The following is a 13,317-nucleotide window of genomic DNA, read 5'->3' on the forward strand; positions in this document are numbered from 1 at the left end:
AAAGACAACTCCGAATTAAAATAACATTATTAAGTTAAAGAAGTATAAAAATAGAGTAAATTAGAATTAGATTAAGAAAATGTAAAATAAATTAATAAAATTCATTAAGAAAAATTACGGAAAAGGAAGGATTAAGGGTTGATAATTTATATTAAAAATTAAAATAATATTATTACGTTAAAGAAGTATAAAAATAGAGTAAATTAGAATTAGATTAAGGAAATATAAAATAAATTAAGAAAATTCTAGCATGAATATTTTTACAGTTAAGAATTTGATGTTGAGAAAACTTTCCAGGAATATAACACACATTTTACAAGAAGTTTTTATAACATTAAATAGTTATGTTGTTTTTTTAGTTTTACTTAAATTGATTAATTAAAAGATCACAACAAACAGTTTATAGGAAGTTTTTATCAACATCAAGTAGTTATGTTTTTTTTTCAGTATTAATTAAATTGATTAATTAAAAGAAAAGCATCAGAGACATGTATCATATGAATGAGTTATAGTTTTTTAAGCATGTGGTATTAGAAAGTCATAATATTGGACCATGATATTTTAGCATGTGATATTAATAAGTCATAATATTAGACCACACAATATCATAACAAAACTTATTTACAAATTAAAAACTTAAAAATATACTTAATATAACCGTATTTTAAAACTTATTAAAACTTAATATTTTAAAACTTATTAACCATTTAATTTATACTTAAACCATTTTTTAACTAAAAAAAGTTAACTTAACTATCAGATAATCAAAAAAATAAAAAGTTAGCCATAAAATAATCACAAGTAAACTGTTAACCATCGAATAATCAGAATAATCATAAACCATGAATGAGACAATTTGATTATATTTAATAATAAACATTATCGGTAAACTGAAGTTTGGTTCATTATCAATATGCAGACAATATTGAACAAATTTGATCTTTTCCAATTCCGATTATTGAAACTAAGATCATCCGTGTTTGGAAATAATTGATGAAAATTGAAACAAAGCCCTTCAATCCCTGTCATTGTTTGGAAATAATTGATGAAAATTGAAACAAAGCCCTTCAATCCCTGCCATTATTCCTGCCTGGAACCAACGGAGAAGCTTGTAATCGTACTTGTACTTGTGAGTGTACAAACTTCTCGTTCCATAAAACTCGAGCAGTTGACTGCAGATATCTCCAAGTTGAGAAATAGATATATCGAACTCCAGCCACCATGGGTTCTCTGTATCCGATGGCAACTTGACTCGGAGACACCTGGCTGCCAGATAGAAAGCCGCAGCAGCGACTCGGCGGGGTTCGAACTGGAGACAGACCGTTGTCATCAATGCATCATTCACAAAGTTCCAGGAAACCTGTGCAAACTGAGAATGCCATTGCTCAGCATTGAACTTTTTGAGGGCAGAGACGAGGGGTTTGTAAGGGTTTTCGATCTCGAGATCGAAGTTAAGCGTACGGAGAACAAAATGCTCGGCCTTCAATAGTAATTGTTGCCTCTGCTGCAAAAATTTGGGATCTTCTATGAGTTTAGCAGTGGCCGAGTCTGCATTTTCATTGATGACTTCGTAGGAAAGCACAGTCAGAACATCCATTAATTTTCGCTGCGCCGCCGTGAGTTTGTTGGCGAGGAGCAGGCAGCTGGTTGCGATTGTGTATCTGTCGTTGCGGCGGTGAGACTGGCGGAGATAGAATCGGTGGCAGAGTATGGTAGCTGTTGCAATGGTCACCTGGGGCAGCCCTAAATTCATGCCCAGGCGTTTCATGAAAGAGGAGTACGATTGCCTGAGGCGATTCTCTTTCTCTGCGTCGATTCCATCGATTCTGGAAGGGCTAGATCTGTCGATTTGGGATCTGGTGAAATACCATCCCGCGCCCAGTTCGTCAGAGTCGGCGGGCATTTTTGCATGGTCGGGATTCGACACCGCGACGTGCAGGTGGATAAAGAGATGCGATATAGAGGTAGATATTGGTAGGTGGGAGAAGCGGTGGTTTATATAGGAGGGCAAGGCTATGAGTTGTAGTGAACAAACCCATGACTTGGTCAAAGACGGAGGCATGGTGAAGAAGCGGAGGACTTGATGGGCATCCCACCGAAGTTCCGAGAAATAAAAGACACCGTGGGGGCACATGGACCACCGGGTTGATAGTAATTGCCTTAAGAATAACGAGGCGAGGCCCATTTATAGTGTTTTGGATAGATATGTTACGTGTAAAATTGTAAAAATTATATATATATATTATATTAATTAGTTGTTTTTAGTGTGATGTTTTGGAAAAAAAATTGGTGGTTTTTTTTTTTTAATTTTATTTATTTATTTATTTATGAATGATTTAGATATATATGTTATGGGTAGATTTGTTAGTTTTATGTATATTTATTTATTTATTTATGAATGGTTTAGATATATATGTTGTGTAAATTTATTTTAGTGAGAATTTTTGGAAACCTTTTCTTGTGAGTTTTGGGTTTTTCTGGTCTAATTTTATTTATTTATTTATGATTTAGATAAATATGTTGAGTAAATTTGTTATATATATATATAACAAATTTACACATAGCATATATATCTAAACCATTAATATATATATATATATATAGATACATATAATAGTTGGTAATGTGATTAATACTAGATATTTGAATAACTCTAATTATTATAAAGAATTTTTTATTGTTATAGTTTTTGTGTCCTTTTAACATTGTGACAAGCTCTTTGTTGTGGGTTGAGGAGCACTCTTTCACGCATGGAATTGCAAGGTGGTTGTCCATCATATAGACCTTGATGGGAATTGGTCAACTATTCAACTTCTAAGTGGCATAACTTTTGCATACGAGCTCCGGTTGATGCACTTTTTGTGTCATTGGAAAGATATTTGTGTGTAGAATAACATGAAATGGTTTTGCGCCAAAGAGGCAAATTTTTACCCTCTCCACCCCTTCCCCTGCAAAAAAAAAAGCGTTGTATGATGCCTCAAAAACGCTCCCTGAAGGTTTCAGACCCCGTTTTGCCAAAATGGGTCCCACCTGTAAAAAAGGTGACGTGAGTTGATTCCTCCAATTTTTCCACTCCAAATGCATCGAGATGGATGAAAAGCAATATAATGATCCAATCTAGATCAATGGATCCAATCCTCAGACTATGAACACATCCCTTTCCATCGCAGGAAATGTCATGTGTATTGACATTTATTTTGAAATTTTCCTTTGAATGCCGCAAGAAAAAATGATGAGGGTAGGGAAGTACTGAATACAAAGTGTTTCACAAAGGTTCCTAACAAAAGAAAATCACCCAAGAATCCTCTCAATACAAGCCCCTCCAAACATAGCCCTTGTACCAAGAATGATTTCGAGGAACTTTCGAGTGAAGAGAGAGGTCCTAACCAAAATGGAGAAACGTCAAGCAATGCTAAAAAAAACCCAACCTTGATATCCTAGTTAAAGATGAATCTAAATGTAAAAGAATAAATCAAAAGATCTCTCCTTCTAGGATACACAAATAACATTCTAAGCAAATAGGAAATGTAGATAGAAGAGGAAGATCTTCATCACTCTCAGGAAGAACTCCAACATGTAGAGATGGATACTGCATTAGTGGAGATTGATATCCCAACCCTCATTGTAAAAAAGGGGAAACTAGTCTAGTCGACTTCCAAATGTACAATTGCAATAGAGACAAAAGAAGATACTAGGGAATAAATCAAACACAAGTAAATCTATCTCAAACCCCAGTAAATCTAACATGATAGGAATAAGGGCCTTTCTCAAGACTCAGAAATATAAATGCTAAATAAAATAAAAGAAGCCACAAATCTACAAAACAAATGCTAGAGGAAGGAAGCGCAATATTGGTGGACTCAGGGAAATCCATTGCCCTGATGGAAAAGTAGCTTTCATCCCAACCCAAAATGTAAAATGAAAGTACTTTCATTGAATATAAGATGTCTCGAAGCACCATGAAAACATTGTATGCTAAAGAAAATAATAGACCAAGAGAATCTCACTGGGGTTTTCCTCCAGGAAACCAAATGTGATAAAGTTATGATTTACACGCTAGTGAAAAAAAATTGGAATCCCTATAAAGAAAAAGTAGTACCAACTAATGATTTCTCTAGGGGTCTACGATAGTTTGGAAACTTGACCTCATCTATCTAACTAGTTTTGTTGAATTTTCCAACTTCCTCTCAACCAATTCATGTTTACTAACATGGCTCCCTAACCATTGTGAATGTAACACCCTCTTCCCACACTTACCCAAGATTACCAGTCCACTTGGGTAAATATGTGATGAAGAATTTCTATTATATGATTTGACTCCCTAGATCACCTTAGGGAAGTGAAATTGATGAACCGAAACCAAACTGAACTTCCTCAAGAGCTACAAGACCTCCAGGAACTAACCAAGCAGTCTAGGTGCCCAACCCCTGAGTTAACTTAGCATTTTACTGAACTAGACCCCTAGTCGCTCCCATGACAAGGCATCCATGTGATTGAAACCCTTCATTCACTCGCACAGGCTTGCTTCCCAATGACTGCAGTCTTTTTCGAATAATTATGTGCCAGTGACCATGGGATTTAAGCCACTTTTTCAGGGCTATGACCCAGGCCTATGCCCATAAGTTAATGAAACACTTAGAAGTGATAAATAACAAGAAGAAAAGGTATCTAATGAAAAACTTCAACAAGGACTTAGCCTAACCCATCCTAACCATGACAGACATTTCGTCAAACACGTCATGAACATGTAATGTACAGGTCATAAAAACACATTTGAACATAGGGGCCTCATACTTATATGAGATTCGTCAAGAAGATCTGATTCCCTCTCACACTACTTGAATTATCATCTATTAAGTCATACATTCATTAACATTTCATTTACTAAACAAAACATGATGAGAGCCATTACTCAAGCTTGTCATAAAATCATGCTTATGACTAACATATAACCATATAAACTACAATAATAGAGTAACCATCAAAATCACATAATAGCAAGTACATTTACACATGAAATACAAGGGGAAAATAACTCTTATTAACATATGAAAAATCCAACCAAATCAGGGACTTCCACGTACCACCTGACCATAGATTGGTCTGAACCAAATCATTCTTTTAGCCAATCACCCATGTACCATATTCCAAGCATGAATGTGGGACTCACAACAAAAATGGTCATGCTTCTCAGGATTTATCACATATTCTACCAAAACCAATAAAGGATTTCTAGGCCTGAATCAAGCACCTATACAACCAGGGTTTACCGTATATCCTGCCAAGGGATTCCTAGGCCCAAACAAGAAATGTACACTACCAAACTTTACCACAATCCCTACATATACCAGTCCATGAATAATTAGGCATATACAAGCATGAATGCCTCCAGATATCTCCACCTAAGCTGTCAAGAATTTTTCCATCTCCACCCTCAAGCTCTATTGCATATCCCACCATATACTAGTCTGGGGATTTCTAGGCCTTTGGGAATTTTCCTGAGACCACCTCACTCAGTTTTTGAAATGTAAAAATTAATGTGTAGATTCAATATTAGTCATGAAATTTACTAAATCACAATACTTGAAGCTACTTTACTCATCTATGGAAAACAATTCACAATCAAGAACGCATATCATAAACATGCACAAAGATATAACACACACACACCGAGATATATCTAGGGGAAATAAACTACTCAAAACCCCTTATTATCTGTATTGCATTAATCAAAGGATAGAGAAGAAACACAATGCTTTCTCAAGCCTGAGAAACCTCTGAAAGTGTATAGTCTATCCCTCTGTATGACTAACTAAACCTGTCCTAACACTTAGCCAATCCCAAGCCTACCCAAGCTCCTATTTCCTTGTGTTTTTCCCTTGGGAAATTGCCCCTATTTTTTAGGAATTTCACACCAAGGAATTGTTCAATAGCTTTAGGTCAATCCCTGATTGCATGCGCCACCTGTACACATGGGAATATGCTACAATTGATAGTACACTTCCTTGAAATCTCTATCTCAACTAGGTAACTCGAATTCTCTACATGCAACAATTATTTTGGGTTGATTGATTAGTTAACTGGTTGATCACTCAGTGCAGTTGAAGTTTCACATCCACAACCTGACCTCCACTAATTCTTCTAACAGTTAGAACTAGTTAAATTGACAATAACATAAATTCACTGAAATAGTTGATTGCTACAAATTAGCAATCAATCATGTAGAACTAAACTCAAGTTTCTCCAACTCAAATTAACTAAGTCAACTGAGTGACAAGAGTTATGTCACCTTAGTTAACTACCTCCAAGTATTCTTCTGAAATGGAAATTCGAATTTTAATCTAGTTTGACCAAGGAAAAGTCAAAACTAGATTTTCGTATTGCATTTTCAACACTTCCTCTCAAGAAGAAAGGGATTATCAGATACCCCAATCCTGTCTCTATGGAACTCGAATTTTCCTCTTGAAAAATCCTTTGTCAAAATATTTTCATCTTGTTCCTCTGTAGGAATATATTCCAACAACGTGATCTGCCTCTACACACAATCTTGTAGAGGGCGATACCAGATGTCGATATGCTTTCATAGATCATGGAATACATGATTCTCATAGTGTTTGATACAACTATGATTATCAAAGTAAATCATAGTAGGATCCATCCTCTGACCAAATAACCCAACAAGAATCTTTGTCATCTAGATTTCCTCTCATATTTCTTGACTTGTAGCCATGTATTATGCTTCTGCTGAGCCAAGTGCCACAAGTCGTTGCTTCCTGCTGTACCAAGAAATCGTTGCTGACCCAACACTAAAAATTCCTCCTTAAGTGCTCTTCCTATCTGATGGATTCCCCGCCCAATTTGCATCTATGAAGCCTTGCAGCTTCACTCCCTCTATCCGTATGTACCAAATAACAAACATAGTAGTGCCTCTAAGGTATGTCATCACATTCTTTTCTTCCTTCCAATATAATTTGGTCGTCTTAACCATTGCTTGACTAAGTTGGTTAACTGCATAACAAATGTCTGGTTGTGTTTTCACCAAGAACATAAGTGAACCCACAAGATTCTTGTAAATGGTAACCTCCACTACTTCACTTGAAGTAACATCATCATTCCTCCAGTTTCCATCTAGAGGAATCTCCATGGGTTTGATATTCTCCATGTGGAACTTCTTCAATATCTCATAAGCATACTTCCCTTGAGATACAAGTAGTTACCTATATCCTTTCCATACTTCCAAACCAAGAAATTAATGCATGAGTCCCATGTCCTTCATCTCGAATTCTCTTGAAAAATCCTCTTTGTAATAATTGATCAACTTCTCATCACCAATTAAAACTAAATCATTGACATACAACACAATAATCAATAATTTACATATAACCATAATTAAAGGTTTGCATCTGCTTCACTTTTGGTGAAGCCCAACTTGATGAAATAGTTTTTGATCCTAGTGTACCAAGCACAAGATTCTTTCTTGAGTCCATACAATATTCTCTTCAGTCTGCACACATGAGACTCCCTGTCAAAGGTCTCAAACACCTCTAGTTGCTCAATATACACCTCCTCCTCAACAAATCCATTGAGGAATTTTGTTTTCACATCCATCTGGTGGATCTTCCACCCCATCTGTGCTAATAATGCTAGAATTGACCTGATGGATGACTACCTTGCTACTGGAGAAAAGGTTTCCTCATAGTCAATTCCCCCAACCTAAAAGAACCCATAGGCCACAAATCTGGCCTTGTGTTTCTCTATGCTTCCGTCTGCTTCCTTATTTACCTTGTAAATCCATCTCGAACCAACCACTAATATGTGTGATGTTCTTGGGACAACTTCCCAAACATTGTTTCTAATATTCCTCTACCATAACATCAACCCATACTGTTTGATCTATAACTTCCTCGAATGAGGATGGCTCAATATCTATAAGCTCACTCATCAAAGCCATGTAGATAGTGTATCGATCCAGTGACCTCCTCTGTCTGGGTGCTCCCCATTCTCTCTAGCATCATGCAATAATCTATCAACTTCCCTGGTTCACTTCCTTCCTTCTCTAGATGTCTTTGCTTGAGTGGATGTCTCCACTAAATGTTCCTCTACTTGTGGTTGATCCACAACTTTATGAGGTTCTTCCTTTAGAGCCAAAATCTCCAAATCATGCTTCAATTGAAGCTCCCTCTCAAGAGAACACCTCGGTGCCTTCTCCACATCAAATTTCACATCCCTTTTGACCACTGTCATCCTGTGGGATGGAAAGTACAAATGATAGTTGTGAGGTGTTTCTGTGTACCCCATAAATATGATCAACTATGTAGGTGGCTCTAGCTTTTTCCTTGATTCCTTATAAACATGATAGTAAACTAATGATCCAAAGATCCCAAAATGTGACACATCTGGTTTCTTCCCTAAAAAAGATTCCTTTGGTGTGCTCATGCCAAGAATCTTGTGAGGAATCTTGTTCTACAAATTGACCATTATGTTGCATGCTTCAACCCACAAGTGCAGTGGTAGTCCTTGTTCATGCAACATCACCCTTGTTGCTCCAAAAATAGTTTTGTTCTTCCTCTCAACCACCGCATTATGTTGTGGGTTATGGGGTTATGTCAACTCCCATCGAATGTTGTCCTTTGCATAGAAATTTTTAAACTCATTTGGAATGCGCTCACCTTTGTTATCGCTCCTCAGAGCCTTCACTTTATTTCCAGTTTCTTTCTCAAGAAGTTCTTTAAATTCAACAAAATTGGAGAATGTCTAGTCTTTCTTATGCATGAATTAGTTCCAACACTTCCATGACAAATCATCTACAAATATAACATATACCTGTTCTAGGCAGTGGAGGTTGTTAAGAAAGATTGACAAACATCAAAATGGATCCTTTCAAGGACTGCTTATGCCTTGCTATCTCGATCATTGAAGTTGGATTTTGTGTACTTTCCCAACGTACACCTTTTACATGTATCTCATTTCTCTAGTACTCCTTTGGGGAGGACTGTAGAAATCTATTGTATGGTCTTCAAAGTGCCATGGTGTGAATGGCCAAGACTCCTGTTGAGTCCCAAACCTGCACTTCCCTATATACCCTTTCAGCCTTCTTTTTCCATTTACTTCGTCCACCAAGCTGTCAAATCGTTGCATAATAGTTTAAAAATAACTTATGGAATGGTTTCCTAACTATTCTTATGACTGTTGTTTGATTTAGATTTTTGTTCAAGCAACTGCGGAAACTTGTCACTTTCTGTAGCCAGCCCAAGTTTCCGCAGCCATTTTGTTAAAGGCTATGCTACATGTGTCTAATGGAGAAACCAACCACATGGGTAAGCTGCATGTGACGTGTACATGGGGTGTGTCCCCTTAGATCAGCCAAATCATTCATAAACAGTCACGGTCAACGATGGTCAAAGGAAGGGCCAAATGAAGAATTTCGCGGTGGCACAGCTCTATTTTGCCCACGTGAAGGTTTGCATGGCAGAATCCTTAGTTTTGGAGGTATTGGCACACCTGGAGAGCAGCCCGTGAACTAAACCAAGCAGCCACCACGCCATGAATTCATGACCATCACGCTAGATCTCGGCTCAAGGAATTTACGTGTCTCTTAGCAGCATAAATCTAGGAATTAGTTGCAACATCTTTTTCTTATAAATAACGCGTTGATATACGCTGAAGGGATTAGCTTTTGTATTGTAATTTCGACTGTTGTCACCCACTGTACTGCATTTCACTTTAAATACATGAGAAGACAGTTTTTCTGAATCAGATTTGTGACTAAGTGATTGACTGGCCGAGGTTGCAGAGGGCCCCTGTACACCAGAGCCTTGTATAGTTTCTACTTGCTTTCATTTACTGTTTTCTTTCAATCATTGCTTGTATATATAGTGTTCTGTTCTGATGATCATTTCTGTCTATATTTCCTTTATGTTTCTTTTCTAACTATTAGCTGATCAGTGCTTCTTTTACAGGTTTTGTTGTAGGTAGCCCGGGCAGATTTACATATTTTTTTGATAACTACTGACATGAGATCATCTTGTCCTTCCTGCTGATTTTCATTTTCTGAAGTTTAATTCCAGCACTGTCATTTTTCAAATTGTGTTTTTCTTATTTATTTTTCTGCTACTTAGACATCATACTACTCATTTGTTTATGGTTTCTTTCTATAGTCAAGTGACTCTATTAGTAAGGAATCAGAATATTACTTATTGTAGTATGATTTAGTTTGATTTTTTGCAATTTAGATATCATATTGCTTAACTTGTTCATGATTGCTTCCCATAAGGCAGATTGAGTTGAAGGGTAAAGGATCAGAAGGGTTGAAGTAGTGTGAATTAGTTGCTTTGCTTTCAGTCTTTGAGTTGCTTTAAGTTCAGTTTTTACTTTCTTTTTCATACAACAGTAAGGATACTGGGCCATTGTCATTAGTTCACTGTTTGATACATTTACTTCCTTTTAAGAATTGATTTCATTACAGTTAATTTAGAGCTTTCTTTTTGAACACTTTTAAGTTTGGAAAATCACTGTAGAAATCACCATTACCATCCATACTTAACTTTCATTTTTGCCATCACACACCAAGGAATCCATAAAAAATAAATCCAAAAACAAACTAAAAAAAAAAACTCAAAAACGACAAAAGACTAAGAAAATGGTTATCTTGTACATATAGTACACTTCACTTCGTCAGTTTACGAATCCCGGATTGACATTTTAATCAGCAATTTAGAACACACTAAATTGACCAAACATTTTGGCGCCATTGCCGGGGAAGTGAAACTAGATAGCCAATTTCTTAAAAAAAAAAAAAAAAATTCAAGGAAGGAAAATTGATAACCTTTCAAAGTATGCTCTCCTCTTGCACTTAGTGTGATCTGGAGGATCAGAAAAGAGAAACTTATTGGTTTAATAGTTTCTTGAGTATGCTCTCTTCTTGCTCCTAGAGTGACCTGGAAGATCATAAAGAGAATTATTAGCCTGACTTGAATAAAAATAAAAATGATATGCATAGAGCAAGAGATTCTAGGGGAAGGTTTTTAGCTAGAGCCAAGAGTTCGATTTTCACAACTCCACCTACCTCAAGGAATAGACAAGAGACACCTCCATCATCTCCAACCTACACTCCTAGCCCTAGGATTCTTGGAATTCAAGAGGCAGTAGTTGAGTTAGGAGACTCTTCCTCACCATCCATCGAATCTGAATTAGGAAAATATTCTTTCTTTCCTTCTATAGGGAGACACATTGTAGTTGAAGAAGTAGAATCACTTGAGGAAGAAGAGGGAGAAATTCCTCCTCGTTCACCATTAGTAGAGGAACCAGAGGACACTGAAATCTCTGAGAAAACTACCATGACAGAAGAGGGAGTTAACGGATTTGGTAGAGGTAGAGGTAGAGGAGGGGGAGGAGGAAATAATGGAGGAGGTAGAGGTAATAATGGGGGAAATAGGGATGGAGATAACTCATTTGGATTTCCTATAGTCGATGAGGATTCTCGAGCAACAATGGAAAATATTTCACCATCAATCCTCCCAAACTTTCATGGGTTAAGAAATGAAGATCCTGAAACATTTCTATTTGAGTTTGAGGTCGTGTGTCGAACCTATGATTATCTGGAAGACTCTCAAAAACTCAAACTGTTTCCTTCAACATTGAAAGGAGCTGCTTTGAAATGGTTCATGGGATTACTCACTCAATCCATTAGGACTTGGAATGATATGAAACAAACATTTTTGGATAGATACATGGACTATTGTATGCCTACCAACCACATGGATGAAGTATTTAAAATGGTACAAAGAGAAGATGAAAACTTGGAGGATTTACTTGAAAGATTCCAATACAATTTGAAAAGAGCAAAAATGAGTAACTTAGATGAGGAAACCTTGAAATCCCTTCTATTAAAAGCCATTAGAGATGAATGGATAGATATTTTGAACATGATACGAAAAGGAGACATATCTCAACTTCCACCTCATGATATAGCAGAGCTGTGTGTCCATCTCTCAAGAGGAAAATCTAAAACTGGAAAAGGGCCTAGAGATCCTTCTCTCATCAGAGTAAACAAATCTGCAACTGGATCAGTAAGTAGGGCTAAGATTGGCAATATGCTTGATGAATTCAAAACCGATATCTTAGGGAGTCTTAGTGAGCAGCTAGACACTCTTAAGATCCATAATAAGCAAAAAGCAGAAGCTGAAGCTTTAGCCATCTTTTGCCCAAAATGTAGAAAAAAACATGCTCTCAGGGAATGTCCCTTAGATGCAAAAGTTGTAGAAACATGTGCGATTTGTTCAGAGAATCATGAGACCAAGGATTGTCCTTCAATTCTTGGGCTCAAAGCTATCTTCCAAGAAGATCCAAATACAATTGAGTCTCTCTGTTTTGTTGCAAGGAGACCTTGGCAGGGGCAACAAAACCAAGGGTTTAATAACTCTATGAACTTTCAAACCCCACCAAATTGGAATCCTTGGCAACAACCTTGGTCCCAACCTCAAAAGCCTTTTCAATCATGGGTACAAGGCATGAAAAATCCTTATGGGAGATTTGCTCAATTTTATCAATATCCTCCACCTTTTCAGAACCAACAAGCTCCACAACTTCCAAATCAAAACCCACAACTATCATTGCCATTTCAACAACAACAATCGTCTCAACAAAACCCAAATTCTCAACTCTTGCTTCCATTCCAAAAGAAGTCAAATCAACTTCCTTCTCAGCCATTACCAAACCCCAATAATAAAAACCCTCAAAATGCTTACATGGTAGAAGGTCAACAATTTCCTACCTATATGATTGTTCCTCTCAATGATGTACAACTCAGATCTGGTAGAGTTTTAGATAAAACTTCTATAGATGACCAAAATCAAAGCATTTCTGAGGAAGATTCTCTTGAAGCCAATAAGGGTTATGAAGCATCTCTTCAAAACCCAAACACTCTGAAAGAAAAAGAAAAAGAGCTAACCCCCACAACTCCTATAGTTGAGAAACCTGCATCTTCATCCACACCTCCTTTTCCTGAAAGATTACAAATTGACAAAGGGGTGGAAAAATAAATCTTGTTTCCTAACTATGATTTTCTAGATGAATTGAAGAATGTCTATATCAAGATTCCCTTGTTACAAGCCATTAGAGAGATTCCTATTCTAGCAAAAACAATAAAGGAGTTGAGTCTTAAAAGACCAGGAAGGAAACCTAGAGACACAAGAAGAATCCACCTGGTAGGGAAAATTGCAGACATCATGATGGGAAAAATTACTATGCAGAAGTATGTAGATCCCGGTAGTCCAATTGTCAAAACACATATCAATGGGGTAGAAATTCCAAATACTT

The 13,317-nt window shown here is 36.8% G+C and overlaps 1 pseudogene; it reads right to left on the reverse strand.

The window, feature by feature from the left end:
* Positions 1–1,015: 1,015 nt before the first annotated feature.
* LOC149239919 (cyclin-T1-4 pseudogene) lies at positions 1,016–1,903 on the reverse strand (annotated as a pseudogene).
* Positions 1,904–13,317: the final 11,414 nt, after the last annotated feature.

This window comes from Pinus tabuliformis, chromosome 8 (genome assembly GCF_031772625.1).
Source record: "Pinus tabuliformis cultivar Carrire ecotype Pingquan chromosome 8, CPIR1, whole genome shotgun sequence".
In the NCBI taxonomy this organism is placed as follows: Eukaryota; Viridiplantae; Streptophyta; class Pinopsida; order Pinales; family Pinaceae; genus Pinus; species Pinus tabuliformis.